The sequence below is a fragment of the Amblyomma mixtum genome, chromosome 2 (genome assembly GCF_055824585.1).
Source record: "Amblyomma mixtum isolate Tamu chromosome 2, ASM5582458v1, whole genome shotgun sequence".
Taxonomy (NCBI): domain Eukaryota; kingdom Metazoa; phylum Arthropoda; class Arachnida; order Ixodida; family Ixodidae; genus Amblyomma; species Amblyomma mixtum.
Window position 1 is genome coordinate 29,503,362 of NC_143013.1, and position 20,120 is coordinate 29,523,481.

General features: G+C 49.2%; 1 protein-coding gene across 3 annotated transcripts in view; it reads left to right on the top strand.

Moving 5' to 3' along the window:
• LOC149358809 (uncharacterized) overlaps positions 1-20,120 on the top strand; it is a 601,276-nt gene that overhangs the window by 397,776 nt on the left and 183,380 nt on the right. The gene's annotated exons all lie outside the window — the stretch shown is intronic.

Sequence of the window (20,120 nt, forward strand, 5' to 3'; positions counted from 1 at the left end):
CACGCAAGAGGCGCCCCGACATTTCGGCGGCACCTCCTCCATTCAGACCTCCTCCTATTCACACACACGCCGCACACAACCAACGGCGTCGCAATCGTAAATCTATGCGCCCGTTTCTCGCCGTCTGATATTTGTAGCTATATACGCCACACATACTGTGGCACGAGCGTCTATACGTCCAACAGTCGACGGCGCCTAACACACACAGTCATCTCTCTTTTTCGTTTTTGTTTTTTGTGAAGGTTTCTCTTCACCCTTCCGAACGAAACTGCCGAACGTCTGTCTTCCCATCCGCATAAGCGGAGCTTTCTTTGTGATGATCGTTTTAGCATTCGCTGCAGACGCCGTTTTGTGTAAAAGCAGCGTGTGATACCGTTACCCTTCCAAATTTAGACACGTGCCATTTACTGTACTATACAACCTCGGCGTTTTCCACTTTGTAGAACGCGCAAATGTATGCGCTAAGCGGACTCGACACACCACATTAAGAGCTGTTCCGTCAGAGCAGCGACCCGTGTACAAGAGACACACGCTCTCCTATAAACGCTAGAGGGATCCAGCTGGACTTTGCAAGCCCCTGAAAGGCGGACACGGTGTCAGGAATGAAGAAAATCGGAGCAAAACGTTAAGACCAAATCATCAAAAAAAAAAAGCCCAAGAAAACACAAAAAAGGCTACAAAAGCGAGAAAAAAAAATAAAAACCTGGCAGCGCGAATAGCAGGATACGCTAGGGAAGCGTCGCATAGCGGGTGGGTCTCCTAGTGGAACGGTTCCGTGACGTCTCCGCGCAGAGCGAGCTTGCAGCGCGGTCTTTTACTACGCCACCGCCCGGTTGAAATAGCCCTGATTTCCGGAGGCTTGCGTGCGCATAGCGGGGTGACGCGTCGCTCCGCGGTGTCGAAACGTGCAAGGCCGCCGAGCTCGGTGAAGGGCTCCTGCCGCTGTCGTGCCCGGTGAACGCTTGGCTGCCGCTGTCCCGACCTGAGCGCCGCCTGGAGGGGCGCGTCCCCGTACCCGCCTGTCAGAACAGTTAGCGAACAGACCGTGGGGGAGTTCAACCCCGTCGTTTAGAGTAGGGTTACTTCTTTATGAGGCTATTAAAATTACATCCCCTTCAAACGAATGAGAACAGAAGGAGGAACCAGCAGATCTACACACCTGCTGGTTCCTTATGTAGACTATTCCTTCGGAATCAGTTTATTAACTGCCTACGAAATGCGTTACCGAACAGAGTGGAATCGTTCGGTCCGGCACGCCTGCGAATGTGGATAGAGCCTGGCACGAAACGATTTTTATGTAGACCTGCGAGGGACAGTTGATGCGTTTTTGCGGTAGTGAAACTCGGCTCAGCATCGGTGAGGCAGATTTATTATTCCAGATAGAGTAAAATTTGCCTTGTCGCTTTTAGAAGACTCCATTTCAGACAAAGGAGAACGAAGAGAACAAGAAAGTGCCCAGTCGATTCCCTCGGCATCAATGCACTAGTATTTATCTACCAAGTCACAGCTCTGAATATGGAGCGCCTTGAATGAAGCTGCTTGCATGCCGAACTACGGAACAATGAGCTCTTCTTTTGAGGGAGCGGAGCTTGCCCGAACGTATACTGACACAAATTTATCTTTCCATGGGGCGCAAAATTTTTTCTGTCAGTTTGATGCCTCCTCAAAAGGCTCTAGTTATGCGCCTCGGGTGACTCACTGAACGTGTAACCCTCCGGGGCACTTTATATTTGATTCCTTTCCTTCTGCACAATGCGTGTTTATGAGCCCGTCACGCCTTAACCAAATATTGAGGTACGCTCCTCCGCGGCATAAAAATGCTCTATACGCTGCAGCCAAAGACCAGATATTCATCTTTATTATCATATTTCTGTGTCTGGCAGCCAACTACACTTTTCCGCGCTGCTTTGATCTTTATCTTGTTCGTACATTGAAGTTTTGAATAAGCTGCTAATTGTTAAAGATCTCCTTGCACATTGTGTGTTTCAGCCGAACAAAAGAAGACCAGACATTCGTTTTCGAGGACATGCATGTCCAAGATGCACAGCAAAAAAACACAGCTCTCTTCCGCTTACCCTCTCCTCTGGCGTCACCATTTGTCTTTCGTGCTGGTTCGTTTCAAACTCAAAAAAAAAAAAAAAAAAAAAACGACCGCTAGACACTGTCCCGAACAGACATAAAAATTTCGCCAAAATTTGCCTTCCATCGGTAACGTCTCTCTTTTACGATCTTCTGCCCGGGGTAACGACCTGGAATGAAGAAAGCTCATGAGACTCGCTACAAAGGGTATCTCTCCAAAGACCACCTCTGCGTTTTCTTCTTTGCCTTAGAGCAAACGACAACGGCCGAGAGGCAAGTCTCTTGTTCGCGGAGGTGCGGGGGGAGAGAGGCTACTCAAACATAAGCAGGAAGAGCGAAGACGCTCCTTTTTGTGGGCCATCCTATACGCCTCTGAACCATTACACTCGCTGTTTTCTGCTTCTTTGTGTACACATGGACACAGGCGTTGTTTACAGGGTCGTCAGTGCGAGAATGCCGCTGGCTACGAGCGAGCACCCACACACACACTCACTCACATGCCCGCCAGCTTTGGCGGCCTGCGCAACGACCGTGCGAGCATGTTCCGCGCCGCTAGCGAACGCGGCGTTTGAAGCAGTGGCAATCGAGGCGTTATGCACCGCGGCAAACTTCCTGCTCTGGTACCTGCCTCGGCTTCGACGCGTATCGAAGCGCGAGCGTCAGGGAGCCAGTGAGCTTCGCTTCTTTCTGGAACGAGAAAGATAGTTTCTCTGCTCGCGATGACGCCGCGGTGTTGACTGCTTGAACGTTGTCTCCTGGCTTGGACGGCTGGCGTACTTTCCCTGCGTTGGCGTTTTTCATACGCTACAGTTGTTCATTATATGGTTAGGGCTCACAGTGGGCTTCGTATTCCACGAGCCACTCAGTCAGATGCTCTTGAGGTTTCGCAAGGTGTGGGGACCGATACGCAGCACGGCAGACTCACCGATGCTCTGGAGCTGCACAAGCAAAGGACCGGCAAAATAAAAATTAATGTCTACATGCGTCAACGCGACTACACAACTATGACGCCACCGGAAGACTCCCAAACGTGCACAAATGAATTCTCGACTGTGTTTACGTTCACCAAATGTTTAGGGGAATCCCCCAAGGTGGAGTAGATTTGTAATAAGGGAGTAATTACTCATTGACGTCCACCCGAGCGCAGCCATACGGCTACAAAGGAAAGCTATACAGTGCAAAGCCCGTGGACCGCCTGCCTTGAACGCTATAGACAGTGGAATGACTTGAATGTCGCTACGAATTTACGTAAGACTAAGACAAGTCCTCTTGTCGAAACGTTGGCTCAAGCAACCTGAGGTTTTCCCCTCCCTTGTTCATTTTGTGATCGCCAAGGACCATCTACCACACCCTCTCTCTACTATCTACCCACTAGTAGTTAGCTCAACCCCTCGAATTCTCGATTGTCACGGCTTCTCTTTCGACCTAAAACGCACCGTGTGATTCACACAGAACTGCAGTGTTTACAACAGCTCGGCTTGTTTGTATGAATGTTTTTGTTTGTTTCTATGTTTGTTTTGCTCGTAAGATTGATACTCAGTGGACGAGATTTAAGAGGTTACGTCATCTGTCCTACTTGCAGCACTTGTGACTGGCGTCACTATTTCGGGCTTTGTCGAAAGCACTAATACCACTGCGTAGAGCGCTTTAGAGCGTTATGTTTGCCTCCTGATGTCCTAAATGGTTCGCATCGTTGCAAATCTCTCTCAAAACTATGTAGTCGCAGCATTCTCTGTTCTCGATACTACGTGACTGGCGGAACGTAGAGCCCGGAAAGTTTGGAATTGCAGTGTGGCCGACCTCTGGCGGAAACGATAAACACAAGCAAAACAAAAGGCTCTCCTTTTCTGCTGCAATTTCGATCAGGCGTTGTTAGAAGCACGTGAGCGCGATTGCTCTCTCCAGACGTCTCTCGGCCCATTGTTTGTTTTGCCAGAGGAAAGCCCTGGGTTCCGGGAATGACCGGCGGACGTTTCTATTCCGGGGTTACGGAGTGTCAGGCGAGGGGTGGGCCAGAGCTTCGACCGGGACGGTTCGGAGCAAATATTTGTAGCCATCTCCCATCGTGGGCTGTCTCCTGCAAGAACGAGTCTGTTTCGTGTAAGACCGGAAAAACCGCGCTTGGAACCCCCCCGCTTTCCTTCTTCCCCTCATCCACTGACGCGCGGCAGCAAGTGACTGAGATGAAGTCAGCAAGCGCTCGGCTCAGTGAGGAGTCGGCCAGCAAAGTGATGGCATACTGCTTCCGAGTAGAAAAAGACGGCGCACCAGAAGACGTGCAGAAGCCAGCTGTGAAAACAGCTCGAAAGAGCATGCGTGGTTTCTTATGACAAGCAAGAGACCCCCGGAACGTGACTACATACGGGCAGACTGTAGGAAGGACGGGGTATGGAAGACGCCGAAGGAAGTCGGAGGATGTCTCGCGCGGCGAACTTGTGAATCTTGCTGAACGCTTCTCCAGATGAACAGCGGCCGTAAGCGGTCCGGATGGCAGAGAGATGAGAAATCTGGAATGTTCTCTCCAGACGCTTCGTGAGGAGTTTGGGGTCCGAATTTGTACTTCAAGCTGTATCTCCGAATGAGTCACAAGTGCAACAAAGTATTGTGAAACCCTCTTTATTGTCCTCCACTAAAAAAAAAAAAAGAAAGAAAGCGAAGTAACGTGTGACGCCGGAATTCAAAAGTTGGTTATTACGACTCACTCGCCACTGCCTACTTGTAACAGTCCTTTTGCGAATCGGCGACCATTCCAGGGGATACTTTAACTGCCGAGTAAACCGAGAGATGATGACGACAGACTATACCGCCGAGAGTTGTACGTCAGTCAGGCTTTTAGCGCTAAGCGATAAAGCGGTTTATGTACAAACGTGTCATTTCAGCCGTTAAATCTTGCGTTCGTCAGCGAATGCTCTTCTAACTGGTTTGTCGGCGACTAGCAGCGGACCCGTTGGTTGCGCGTTCGGAGTCAACCGCCTGGGACACTTTCTTCCCTTCCTGCCTTTTATGCCGCGCGCGCGAGCCATGCACTCTCCAATAATGGACCACCCGTACACGCCTTCGGGGCCACGCGCCGTGACTGACGGCCACCGGAGTCAACAGCGTGCGCATGGCATGCTGCTGGTATGCGTGCCGGGCCGTTTTAGTGCCCCATAAAACAGGACATGCGCAACCGGCCACCCTCCCGTTTGTTTTTCTCCTTCTGTCTCCTCTTTCTTTATTTCTTTTTCCTCTCTTTCTTGGTCCAGTCTGTGTTTCTGTGAAGACTGCCTTCAGCCGGCCCTCGCGATAGCATTACTTCTCTCCCGTCTATCTCTCGCTCACTCCGCCGGAGGAAGTTTCCTGGTGATTGCGCAGGCCGCCGGATCCCGAAACGACGCGCAGTTTACGGCCGGAGACGATATCTGAGAGATACCTGCGGAATCCTCGAGAGATCCCTGACCTCGTGGACGCGTAAACGCTTGCCCGGATGTGTTGTGAGCTACTTCTTCGCTCTCGGTGGAGTCTTGAAGGCGAATGGAGGGAGTGCGCGCAGCCGCATGTCGGCGATTAGGTAACTGAGGTTAGTGTAAACACGTTCGTTTTCCCTACCGTTCAACGAGTAGGTAGTTCAATTATAGAAAAAAAAAAACAGTTCTGCTGTCTTCTTTTGTTTTTGGAGCTCAGCTCTTAGGCACCCGTTCCTGCATTCCGCGTCGTAGTCGGCGTCGGTGTTGTCGGCGTAACCGGTTGTCCGGACAGCAGAGCGAATCGACACCTGGAAAATGTCCGCCACGGGAAGATCCCAAAAGGTGGCTAGCAGCCACACACGCCACCTGCCATCAGTGACAGGTGACGTGTGAAGAGCTGCGCTCAAACTTCGAATTACCGATCACCGTAATTTCCTGTCGATTTTTTCGCAATTGTCTGTCAATTTTTTCTTCCTCTTTGAATGATCATTTTGTTTCCTACGTTTTTTTTTTTTTTTCGCTCGTGGCACGCCCCTCAAGCGTGCTTATTCAAATCATGTTCCAGTCTGGTGTGCGCTTGACTGTTAGCTGATCAACCCCGCTCCCCACTGCTTCCTCTCACCAGCTTCACACTCTTCAAGAAACGGAGGCTCGTCGGATAAATACGTCCACCATTACAACACTGCTTTCATCGGAGGACGTCCTCTAGCCGCCGCTCCGAATCAGCGTTTGGAGCGAAAAAACATGAAACGACCTCAGTTCGGCCTCTCAGGAAATTTCAAGCGGAACAAAGTTGAATGCTCAGTTGAGTTGAGTTTATTTGGGGTTTTGGTAATGTGAGTATCGCGGTGAAAAAGCAGAAGGTAGTAGTGTCATGTCACGTGACCACGCCCCCGACCCCCGTCCCAGGAAGCTGCACACAAGCAGCTGAGCTGAATGTCCAAGTGCACGATGTAAGAATACATTCTTACACCATGCCCAAGTGTAACTTAGACACGTGTTGACACACTGTTGCACACGAAGCAGTCTCGGTCTTCACGTGAGACAACGATCAGTGTTCGTCACGCTGCCACGTTAAAAAGAGAAAAACCGTCTTGCAGCCCTCTTGCAGGAGACTTGCACGAAGTCTGCAACCCTTCTGCGATTCTATATCCGTACGGCAATGGCGGCACAGCAGAGATGGCGAGCGAAAGGAAAGGTCGTGCCCTGAGACATTTATTAACGAGGGATCGGAGAAATTGAGGCCCCCTGTCTTATCGCAGACACCACATACACGTCACGCTTCTTGATCGCCCGACCCGCAGGCTCAAGCAGCCAAGTAAAAATAGCCATTCTTCTGCGAGGATAAAAAAGAATAAAGGGAACAACGTATAGTACTGGAGAAAGCACTCCACGTTTCCCATGGCACAGCAGAGGAGGTCTCACACAGAGGCAGTAATTAGGACCTTGCGAACCCGCCAGCCATTCTGATGGCGTCGCCGTCAAATCGCCCCCGAATGTAGCTAAAAGCGGCAACGAAACACGCCTCCCAGCTTTTCGGAGCTCAGAATCCTCGATTGTTCCTCCACCTTCCGTATTTCAGCGCTCCGCGATCGCCTGTCCACTTAACCGCACATAAGTAGCGAATCTGGCCTCCCGAGTTTCACGGGTCAAATCTTTCGACTGTTCCTCCTCAGGCTTCCTCGGTTCCGCGCTCGACTTAACACCTGTTGACCTAACACCCGAGCTGAGATTCTAGCGTGTCTGGGCGTGGCACACGAAACCCACCCAGTCGACCTAAATGGCATAAATACCCCGATCCTTTACAAAGCGCAGCGCGCTCTTCACCAAACTCGATCGGCATGAGGAAGTCCAGTCCTTCTACACCGCCCATCTCGTTCGGACCATCGCCAGCGGTTCGTACACGCCTTCTCCTGCCAGTTTGCAGAAGGGGAACGAGTTGAGCCGGCGTGTGCGATAGTCCTCGAGACGACCTGAAAGGGAGAGTGTCAGTGGCATCAAGGAAGCGATCCCGTCTCAAGTCCTCGCCCCGTCCTCCGTCGTTCGGGTATTACAGGACTGCGATTTTTTTTTTCTCGAATACTCCGCAGCAGCTGAGCAAACGCAGATCATCCCTCTTGCTTGCCTGAGCACCGCTCGAGACTCCGCCGTAGTTTCTGGGATGCCTTCTAGAAGCATATGCCTGGGCCGTGCCACCCGCACTGACCCAAGAAGCCGCCGGCTCATCTCGTGGGCAGCGTTAATGTCCGTCTCCTTCAGCCTCAGTGACTCGGTGTCCTCGTCTGTGCGTGTGTGAGTGTGTGTGTGTAGCCTACTTTTTCGACTGCCTGCGCAGAGTCGACGAGAACCTGTTGCCGTCAAATGTTTGAGGTTTAAAAGTTCGCGCGCCTTCGAGCCGCCGCTCTAAGTACCCCCATGCAGCTAGCACTTCACCTCCGATCTTTCGAGCCTTTTGAGCAAACAGCCTCTTCCCCGGAATGCAAGTATGTAAAAAGGGAAGACCGAGAGCAATAAAAAAAGGTAAAAGTAAACAGAAAAGAAAGGCTAGCAGCAGTGATGTATATGCGCGCAAGGCACTCTGTCGCGTTCCAACAGCAGACCGATGCCTCTAAGGACACACAGGGGCCCGCGCGTCTCATGGTGACGGCGGAATTGGGGGTATATTTTCCAAAGGCGACGCCTGATAGCAAACAACCTGTTCGAAATGGGTCACTATGTATAGAACTTTTTTTTTTTCAGACACTTTTTTTTTATTCCTCACCGACCTTCTCTCTCTCCTCCTCTCTCTCTGGATATCTCTCCTTTCGGCAAGCTGCAAAAGTATCTGTTTGCGCTGTGATTGCTGGGTTGCGAAGAATCGAAGCACTTTGGTGCGCATCGTTTTTGAGCGAATTGAAAGTATATATGGAATATTGTACCCTTCGTGAACGCTCTCCAGTGACCTTTTCTGGGAGCGGTACGCTCGGAATACGTAAAACCTCTTCGAGAACGAGTCCTTTTCTTATAGCTTTTCGTCTTTTGGTCATCGTAATTTTCACCGCTGGTTCGTAAGTGAAACTTACTTTTACAGTTGTTTTTCGTTGGTGCAAGGTCACAAAGCAGGGAATCATAGCCCGAAACCTATACATTTGGTATCAGCCTCAGAAAGAATTGTCACGGTACGAGGCCACGCAAAGATAAGCAAAATTTCTTCTTGTACTGTCGCATGAAATATTAGGGTCAGAATCCTAGCAGGCGCAAATCTTTCCCCTGCGTTGTCGTTTCATTATAGTATAAGCGATGCTATCATAACTTCGCTTCTTTTTTCAGGAGTCGTGACGTTCTCCCTACTTATTTGGACTCCTATTAGATCGGATAAACAATGTAGCGCGATCAATTTAACGTTCCAAGTTTAGTCAACTGTACAAGGGAGTTTTCAAAGGACGAGAAAAAACTTGTTCTTGATCACATGAGTGGCATCCAAATATCCTGTGGTTCCCACAATGCGTCGGCTCACCTATGACACCTTGAAATAGATTTTTATGCGACATTATTAACTGTTCTCTGTGCAGGGCACGCATTTCACGACACTATAGAAAGTGCTTTTGTTATTACGGGCACCGCACCACCTGTTTACTGAATTAAGTTCCACATCGCAGAGTTGAATTCCAAGAAAAAGAACTGGCGCAACCTTTTCTTACATATGGCGATTGACTGAGTACAAGGTGCTAGGGACAAATGCTGCTCCGCGCTAAATTCTACAGCCACATGCTGTTGTTCGCGACGTCGAGCGCCCTGAAACCTTTACTCGTGTGGAACTCCAACGCCAGCGCCCATCACCGCCCGTCCTTTTGCTCTGCAACATTTCTGCTTTCTTTTCAATAGCTTAAATCAGGCTTGGTCGGTAATTCAGCGAACATACACGCCTACACCGCCGCGAAATTACCTCTCTTGTCACTTCCAGTAAATCAGAGATCGAACGTTTTAAATCTCCCAGAACTCCTGTGCTTCCAGATGCCTTTCCCAGTAATGTGTCGGGGCTTGAAATAGGGGGGTGGTCGCGTGACCTCGACGTCCCTCAGTTCTTTTTCTCTGTAAATTCCGCAGAATCCAGTTGAGAGAGTTATAACGACTAACCTCTTCTGCAGATGGCAACACTGGTGGCTGTCACTCTCAATTCGTTTTTGCGCGCCTTCCAAAAAGCAAACAAATGTGGTCTAGATAATGTCAAGAGATGCTCAGCTCCTTGCCGTATTTTTATTTTCTAACATTAATGCATTCGAGAGCCTATCTCAAAAAAAATTTTTGCTCGCAACTCTACAAAGTAAGCGGCACGACCACCTTACGCGAATGCGTACAGCCAGCTCCCGTATTAAAGGGAACTGATGAGCATTCAAAGAATTATTACTGCATTTATAAGTATGAACGCCTGGTTCTTTCTGTTTCTTGAGTAACTTTTTCTCTGGGCGTATAATAACTGTAAGCAGAATTCAACTTTAAGCAGAAACAACAGCAGAATTAGCTCTCGCTCGCAGTCTTTCTCTTTTTCCCTTTTCTTTTTCTTATTTCATTAAAGTTTACTCACTCACTCACTCACTCACTCACTCACTCACTCACTCACTCACTCACTCACTCACTCACTCACTCACTCACTCACTCACTCACTATCTGTTCCCTTTAATACTGGACCTCATGTACAGTCGTGAGCAACAGGGAAGAGAACAATGATTTTGCATAAAACTGCTAATCTTCCGGTTATCTCTCCATTAAATTTGAGAAGGACTTTCAGATGTTATATGCCAAGAGGAAAACTAGTTATAAAACAGCCGCCGCGGTGGCTCAGCGGTTATGGTGCTCGGCTGCTGACCCAAAGGACGCGGGTTCGATCCCGGCCGCGGTGGGTAGAATTTCTTTGGAGGAGAAATTCTAGAGGCCCGTGTACTGTGCGATGTCAGTGCACGTTAAAGAACCCCAGGTGGTCGAAATTTCCGGAGCCCTCCACTACGGCGTCTCTCATAGCCTTAGTCGCTTTGGGACGTTAAACCCCATAAACTAAACTAAACTAGTTATAAAACACAAAAAAAAACGTGCTTGTCACACATAATTACGAAGTAATTATGAATAGATAAATGCTCAAACTTTCTTCCTTCTCTGATTGCTTGCGCCTGAACGTGACTGGACAACTGGAGAGATTCCTTCAGGCCTGTTCCCCAGCTTCTGCTTCGTCTGACACGGAAGCTCTCGAGCAGCAGACGACTTCTAGCGCACTGATAAAAAGCGGCGTTTGTTCTTCGGGGCGTACGTCACCGAGCATTACGCTAGCCATTTCTCCTATTCGACGGCGAACCAATGCCCGTCCGTCTCGAAGAAGAAGGGTCGTTCTGTGCTCCCTCGCTGCGGGCAATCGACCCCACGCCGAGTGGCAATCGTTTGTCACGACTTGCAGCGTTCGCTGCAGCTCGCTTTCGATTCGGGCCGTGCTCACCACCGCCGCCTCACGCGCACCTGCGGCCACAACACTTTCCCTACAGCGCGAAATGACAGGGCGTGCTGGTTCGGAGGGCAGCCATCTATACAGAGAGAGTCTGTCTCTGCGCAGCCAGTATTCATGTCTTGAAGGAACTGCGCTAGCTTCCAGGGGGCGCTGACAGTGTGGCTAAAAACGCTGTCAGAATTGTGTCTGTCCCGCGAAATAACACGTTGCTGTGGTCGCCCGCGCGTGACACTTGACCCGATACCTTGTCTCGATGGCTGGGCTCCCGAGGACGAGATCGCCAGAGCGATTCCAGGGTGCAGTTTGAAGCAGGAAGAAATAGCCACGCGTGTATACCGCGAATGATATGCGCGGTGTACGTACGAGTTCCCCCGATGGTCAAATTGGTCGGCGTCCCTTCAGCACATGCAGCGTCTGTAGTGGCCTGGATCTTGCTTTGAAATAAGAGCGCCTGCAAGGGATCGTCTTGTTCACTCTTTCGGTCACTCTCTTGGAGAAGGCTGCAAATACAGCTGTGCCAGGTTTAGTGCGAAAGCGTTCGCCAGGTGTAACCGGCTCACCGAGTTTGACTTTGAGGGTGACCTTGGCCAATCCATAAATAAATCAATTAATTATATTTCAGTGACTGGGATTCGAACCCGCAGGGGCGCCAACAGATCAGCTTCTATGGCCACCACACGAGAGCACTGTGCTATCGCCGCAGCCTAACATGTCTCGTGTTAAATTGCAACACACTCTCGCGCTGTGCATTGCACATCGTCTTCTTCAACTAATACTACTATTGAACTATTATCGTCGCCAGACGTACCGACGACCTAGCAAAGCAAAATCATAAGCCAACTAGACTAAACATATGCTTTCGCACGTCTCTCGGTTGGACTACATTAAAACTTCGCCCCCCCCCCCCCCCCCCGCCTTTTTTTTTAGAGCAAATTAGTGCTGAGCGTTTCGAAATCTTTATAATATTCAGGACCACGGCGTAATTTGGACTGACGTCGTGCTTCCGTTGTAGCTTAAGTTTTCTTGTTCTCAAAATAAATTCCAACCTCTGTTACTCGTAGTAAAGTCAGGAGGTCATGTGCAGTGGCGTTGCATTGCATTACTACTTTCGCAAGGCAACGATGGATAGCTTGCTGCTGGGCTACTCTTCGGATTTGTGCCAAACAGAACAGTCGCGCTTGCTGCGACTTATCTGCGCTTGATTTCATACTGAGAGCACAGCTTTACTGCTGTTAACTTGACAAAACATGTGAAGGCTGAATTCAGACCACGTAACATTGCACTCAAGCCAAGTGTTGCGAGAGGGCTCACGTATCACTTTCAGGCACCGAAATTATGCCGCCGATATCTCTACCAGAACAATGCAGTTTAGTTTCTGAGCAGATAACAGCGCGTTCCCGAGTTAAAGCGTTTAACTCTGTTACGGAGTAGGCGGTTTGCAGGGTACAGCTCCCAAATAAAAGTGTCATTGTGTTTTGGTGTCTCTTTCGCAGCCTTCCCCAAAATTATTTCAAGTGGCAGCCAGAAAGCTCTTCGGCACTCTAAACACAGAAGGAGTAAAAAGCGAGCAAGCTGTCCTCTAGCGAACTCCTTTTAAGGGGCAGGGTATGCTGCCCGAGCCTTGGGGTGGATTTCCATCACCAGATATACGGAATACTTAAAGTTGGCAACGGTAACAAATTCCATCTTCAAAACAAGCGAAGTTCTTGCAGTTACTAAGATCTTAACCGAGATTTCAATCTCCTATATTTGCTAACCTCGTTTAAAAGCCCCGTACCATTGCTCACTGCATCCAATTAGTGTGCTTTGCAGTGGGAGTATACCACCGTTGCCAAGAGTACGTGTTCCGTATATTTAGTGATCGAAATCTACTCCGGAACTTGACCAGCATGCCCTGCCACTAAAAGGGAGTGGCTAGAGGACCGTATACTCCCTTTTTACTCCCATGTGGCCTTATTTGTGTTTAGAATGATAGGTGTTATGCTTTGAAAATCATGTTTACATTTCTCTATAGGTGGCAGCATGATACGTTAAGCGGCAGTCAAGCGCAAGGTTCGTAGTTGATTTATCATTTGGATACGTCCCAAAGCGTCCCAATGTATCGCAGCTGGCACAATCCACATCGCCTCCTACATTGCCTGTCTTCAGACGAAAACATCTTGACAGTGTGTTTAGTGACACTTGAGCTGGGCTCTTCACTGCTGAAGTGGTTCTTTGGCACTTTATATACACACTGGTGGCCACCAAGGCGACTCGCGCATCTTTGTCTTCAGCAAACATCGTGCCTTCCCTGGGCGCAGCGATATTAGAGGATATCTATGGTTTCGATGCAAGACATATCGCGAATCAACGGTACACAACGTGGTCTCGTGCCCACCACGCTCACACTCGGGTGCTTTGGCGTCACCGTGGCAGCAGTTTTATCGGTGGCTTAGTCGCTGAGAGCCTCACGCGGACGCACAAAAAGTGTCTTTGATAAGGATGGATTGCCTATGGCGCTTTTGTGAAAGGTGGCCATGAATACCGTCCATGATTCCATGAACAGGTCCATGATTCTGTTTTTAGTTGTGTAAGTCTTATGTGAGTACATGGGTGCCCTCAATACGGCGTTTGTGTAGTTTTAGCTCACATTTATTTAAAATAGTAAAGTGGTGCGGCGATTATTATTAAGATACCGAAATTAAATCGCAGTTACGAATGAGCTATAATTTTCACGATCTTCATCATTCCATTAGGCGAATATATGTTGATCAGCCCCACATTGAAGCCGCTGTGCGCAGATCGTTTAGGAATAACGCTTGCCTGATTTTCAATGTCCACATCGCTTTACAAACGCCTTCTCAGAAGTGTGCGCCTCTGCGCTAGCAACACAGAAGCCTTTGAGTGCTTAGTGCAAAATTAGAATGCAAATGCTTTGGATACACGCCAGAAAAAAAAAATAATAAAACGCTATGGTTGTGTTATAACTGGATAGGTCACATCGAGAGGTTTCAGTACTATTTATACATCATGTTTTATTGCGGCGTTAATTCTTATCCCGGATTCTTCACTCTGCGTGGCGACACAAGGTGATACTATTGCTATGGCCGCGAGAGGCACTCGTAGCCTTGCCAAGGTATGCCAGGTATGACTCCACAAGCTCGTATACAATACACAGCGTATAAGCATGCATTTATCTATAAGCGACACACGTGCCTTGGTGGGCTGTGTTTCGCGCAGAGGCCTCGCTGTATGCGAAAGGCGGTCGTAGTTTAGAAACAGCGATAATGTCGGGGATGGCGCTGGTATGACTGTGTGATATCAGTTGGCGAGAGGGCAAAGAAAACAAACAAACAAACAAGGTGAAAATCACAGCGCTCCTGCACACGCGCGCTCAGCGCTCAGCACACACACGTGCGTAGGCCAGTGGCGCGCAAAGGCGCGAGCGGAACCGCGTAGCCGCCAATGACCCGGCTCCGCCCAGCGCGGGCCGATTACACGCTTTTTCCGTTAACACCGAGAACGAGGCCGCTGCCGGCTTGCCAGTCAGCGGCGGCAACGAAGCGGACCTGTGCGGCCACCACGCGGCACGGTTCCCTGCGGCTGCACGCCTTTTCCCGCTGCCTCGCCCTGTCTCTTACGAGCTCCCGAATCGCGCATACGATGGATGGACGGCTGTCTCGATTTATCTTCGCGGTGCTCGATTCCGACCTTTCGGGGCAGCACCGAGGCGCGAGTTGAAGCGCTGAACTGTTCAGTTGTTCGCTGAGAATTGTTCTCGATCTGCGTGCGATGTTGCCCAGCTCCTTGTGGGCATGTTTCACTTTCCAGCGAGGAGTACATTTCATGAGCGAAACGTCGTACAGCCGCTTTTCGTTTGTCCGTGCGCCGTGCCCTGCCGCCCCGTTCCGTGCGTGCGTGTGTGCGCCAGCTTACACTTTTCCATTCCGAGAAAGAAGCCTCCAGACAGGGTCTTCCACATCACGCGCGCTCCTCTTATGACTGTACCTTGCTTCCGTTCACCCAGAAGTCACGCTCAATTGTTCTCTTTTCGTAAAAAGTGCTTGGAGATGAGGGGAAGCCAAGGTACCTGGTGTGAACATGCACAGTTCTCTCTCTCTCTCTCTCTATCTGTTTCTTCCTTCTTTTCTTCCTTCATCCCTTTATTTACGGAGCAGTTCAGGCGTCTAGTAATAAAGAGCGTGCCTTTCCTTTCCTCCTAACCTCTTCCCCTTGTCCTCATCCTCGCTGTTTTGTAGCTTCGTATCAAAGCCTGTTTCACACTGAGTGGTACCATCGAGCACTAGACAACGGTTTCAATATTTACGTGGCTTCGTAAGGTGAGACAAAGTGTCTTAACTATCAGATGAATAAATAAGCATGATAAACATTCCAGTCAAGTGAACCAGCACAGTATGGCGTTCTCAAGTGCCCGCACAACGCCTAGCTTCAGAAACTTGTTGAGCCGCTGGATTAAGCGAACTTTTGTGCATTACCTGTTGGTAAATGCTAGCTGAGTCTTATCTCATACAACACTCTCTGCACGTTTCACTGTGTCCTATGCGATGAGGCGTTCTCCAGTCAGAGAGGTCCGTTGGTTAATGAAAGCATTGAAGAACTCGCTTGAATTATGGCTTAGCATGCTTTACTAGTTGTTTTTGCTGGTCATGTATGCTGCCGGAGGCTGCATTATTTTCTAACCAGATTAAAGATTTTTCTTCACTACAGAAACATCGTAAGGGAGACGCGCGAAGTCCTGATAGTTTTCCTAAGCGCAGTATAAAGCAGAAGCCAATGACCGCAGAAACCACTGGCGTATGCACTCATCTGTAGGAGCAGATCGTGCTTGATATCACCTTGCACTATTATCACATATTTTTCTATTTCTTTTTTTTACCTCTTATTAGCCCCTGACCGCGAACAGCATTATGCAACATCAGAAGTCCCGCGCTGCGATTCATTCTTGCATCGATATCACTCTGGTCATTCCGTCCTTTTTCGCGTGAATGAGCCCCGGATAATTTCTATTCCTTTCCGCATTATCTTTGCTCGCGAAATGTAGCCCTAGATACGTTTATATACATACCTTGAACCTCGTCGAGCGTTTATCGAACTTCTCTGAAGGCCCCTGGGTGAAGCTCAGATGGAGTGACGCAATGGACGCCTCTTATCAGGCGCGAATGCAGGATGTGCATACGACTGTCCCGCTTTATCGCGACCTCACATCGTCGGACGATTACGGGCGAAGACCCGAAATGAAGCCGCCCATTGCCGCAGGCGCTTGCCGCGAAGGCTTTGCCCTGCTTCTGCATACTCGAACAGTCAACACCGCGTGTTGTGTGTTGCTTGTTTTCCTCCGAAATTTTCAAAGTTCGCCGCCGCTAGTTGGGTGCAGCGCTACTGGAACTTGCCCACAGGGCGAGTGACTTACGCGTCAGAACAGAGACCCACATCGAGACAGGGCTCGAACAATAACCAGTTTCTTCATTTTAAGGACATGGTAGTGCGCAGAAATTTAGAACATTCAACCTCCAAGTCTTTATGAGGCCAAACACGGTTTTACGTCGCAGGGAACCCAAAGGAGCTAATATTTTATCGAGCGCGAACGCAGGATATGCATAGCGAAAGCAGATTTCACAGAATTGAAATGAGTTTATATGAGTCTCAGCAAATATTCGCGTTTACACTCACTGCGCTTTCGAAAGGATTTCGTCAATATTATATCGAAATATAATAAACCTGTAGTATATCTTTTAGGCTAAAAACACGCAGTAAAAGATTAAAAAAACATCGCGCACAGGAACACATAGGTTAACACTTTCTCCCCGTTCGACCGCTACACCTGCAGCTTTGACTGAGATGGTTAGGGTGCTCAGCCGCTCAGCCCGAGGACGCGGGTTCGATCCCGGTCGCGGCGGTTGCGTTTCAGTGGAGGCGAAACGCAATGCGCCCATGTACTGTACGATGTAGCTCACACTATAGAACTCCAGGTGGGCGAAACTATCCGGAGCCTTCCACCACGGAATCCGTCATAGCCCATGTTGCTTTGGGATTTTAAACCCTATATACCATACCTTGCAGCTTTGACAACGCTGTATGAAACTAGGGCGACGTAGTGCGTAGTCAATCTCTTTTCTCTCGTCGACTCCAAAGTTTCCTCGCTGACTCCGAGGTTTCTTCGCTACACCTGGTCCACAGGCACGGGGAAATCGAGGCGGCGATGAAGGCGGCAACGCGATATCACGCTCCCATCTGTCATCGGGGGGCTCCCTGGAAAGGAAAGGTAGAAAAGGAAGGTCGAAAAATGGCCAGCTAAGGAGAAATTAAACCGAACCAAGCGCGGGATCAGAGCACCGCCGGCTGCTGCTCGCAAAGGTGGCAATGATCGGGGGAGGGTTTGGGGGGGAAGAAGGCGATGGGTCACTCGAGGCATTGGCCGCCCCTTCTCATTGCCTCCGGGAGGAACGGTAGCGTAATTGCCCGAGCCGCCCTCGTTAATTCCAAATGCGCTCCCGCTCGAAGCGCCCCTGATAGTTTTTTTTCTACCAAATTACTTAAATACCCGCCGGGGAAGACGTATACAGGTGTATCGAGTTCAGTAATATAAAATACGCGGTCCCTTTTCCCCGTAGAACGTATTCAGAGCACAGGAGAGCAGGGGCCAAAAAGGTAGAAGGAAATGTAGGGCTGTACTAATAACCGAAGGCCGTTTCGAGGACCCCATTAGGCCAGCGCAGTGTAATAGTCGCTTTCGCTAAATCAAAGCGCGCTCTCGATGCACGTATCTGGTTGCCGCGTTTAAACGCGGTCGCCCCACTCATTTACATTTGCGCGTGCTGTCAGCGCAGTGTACAAACACAGTGCCGTTCGCCGTGGCGATTCATCCCGAACCTGTCTCGCTGTCTCAACGGCTGTTGAACGCTTCTGTGATTACTTTCGCTCTTCGTTTCGAGCAGAGAGAATAGCTGCGGCGAGTTAGGGTTAAAGGAGAAGACATCGCTTCGGTGTACGAATTGGCAGGCCCTCGAATTAGCTTCACTGATCAGAAATCCCGGGTGGTCCGCAAGGATGTGACAAGTAATGTGTATGGCGCCGTGCGGCCATTTGCGAAAAATGATTTCGTCGCGTTCACGAACTAAGAACGGTAACAAGGAACATCACCACTCCGCCCGATGCTAATTGGAAGCGTTTCTACGCCAACGCAGGCCGCACTGTTTGCTTTTTGTTCTTCAAAGCTGTCTCTGCTTCACTGCGCACGCTTTTGGTCATTGGACAAGAAAGCTGGAAAGTTTAAAACCTTGTTTTTTTGCGTAATTTTTTTATGTATCCTCTCTCGAACGTGTCCTTTGCGAATTATCTATCGATCGTTCAAGTGAGGATCATTTGAAATATGTCAGAACTTAATTGTGCAGTCTGCTCTGTAATATGCTTTTCAGTTCAATTTCGCGCATTAGATAGTAGGCTTTAAATAGGAACTTAAGTACACGAATAAGCATTGTGAATACGCGCAGTTGTTTCGTAGTTGCTGTCAATGCCTTTCGCAAACAACCTATATCTACGTTCGTTTTCATTATGCCTATTGCAAGCGTCCCAATTGCGTGTCTTTACGCTTGACAATAACGTGTATTCTTGTCTCTCTGTCTCTTCTAGGTAAGTGCAAACGCTGGAACCTCTCGAATGGGACTATCCGGTCGCCTTGAATGTGAGTCCGGGAGTTGTTCGCGCGGTTTGAAGCCTTGCCTGATGAAGAGGCACCGCGGATTTTATTGTGTTTTAAAGATTCTTTGTTTCTGTCGAAGTTACAAGGTAGCCAACGATGTCATCGAGTGCACTCTTGAAAGATTATGTGGGTTAAAGCTGCGAGCAATATTTTTTTTCTGTCTTGGGTGCTCTCGAGGGAACCCAATGCATTGTGCAGTTTTTCATATGTGTTGCTGTTTTTGAATACAAAAGGCGTCGTTAGTTTCAATTAGGATTCGTTTTCTGGGTTTGAACCGAGTAGAACTGAAGAGATTAGTGGCAGTTGTGGATATGGATGACGTAAAGTCTGGCTAATGTGATATTAAGTCATCACATTTTTGAAATCTACATTGCGTCTGAACGGCAGCGCAGCAGTTTAATTTACAAAATATCACTAGGACAGGCGCAGTTCGCCGAAAATCTAGCTTTACGCCCTAACCGACACATTTTTTTTTTTCGAAAATGCTACCAAAGTTGGCATTTGGTACCCGTGCTGCCAGATGTTGGCAAAAAAAAAAATGGTGGGGGCTTAGCTTTGGTTAAGCCTGGTAGGTTGCGAAAACAAAAGCGCCGCGCCTCCAACAGAAGGAACGCAGTGCGCCGCGTCTACAGGTCACGCGTGGCTACCGGTGGCCGCTGCGCGACGACTCGACTTGGTAGCCCATCTCTCACCCTGGTACGACGTCACGCTATGACGTCACTACGCATGGCATGACGTCAGAGGTCATTCTAAATATCACGCGTGGCTACCGGCCGCCGCTGTGCGATGACTCGACTTGGTAGCCCATCTCTCACCGTGGTATGACTCAGAGGTCATTCTAAAGGTCAAACGTGGCTACCGGCCGCCGCTACGCGAAAGGCCGTTCATGACCGTAGTATTGCTTTCGCAATAAAAATGTTTATGGGTGAGCCCTACTCGCCTTAAACCGGACTCAGAGTGCCAGAAAACACTCGACAAGATGAACTCGTCACCAGCCAGAAATGACAGTCTGTTTGTGACGAGCCTGGCTCATCCAAGTCCTGTAGAGGCGTTAACGGAACAAGTGCGCTGGTTAAGAGAACAAGCATGGCATGGCACATTTGTTAGAGGGCACTGATGCCAATTCCGTCCGCTTACTGTCGTGGATAAAAATTGATTCACTGGCTCTTTCTGGGTACATTAGCGTTTGTTCGGCATCAAAAAAAAAATTATTGCTGAGAAAAAATGAACCTGCAATTTTCCCGCCAGACGATTCAAACTCATGATATCCTTGCCGAAAAGGACGGGTTGTCACCATTTTGAATTTAATGGTGGTGTAGCGTAGCCTCCGAAATCGTTGAAAAAAAAAACGATGTCGGCGCCTGCGTTGTACGTGCGAGATCGGCCGGTGACCGCGACATTTGTGTTTCGTTTTTAGGTTCTT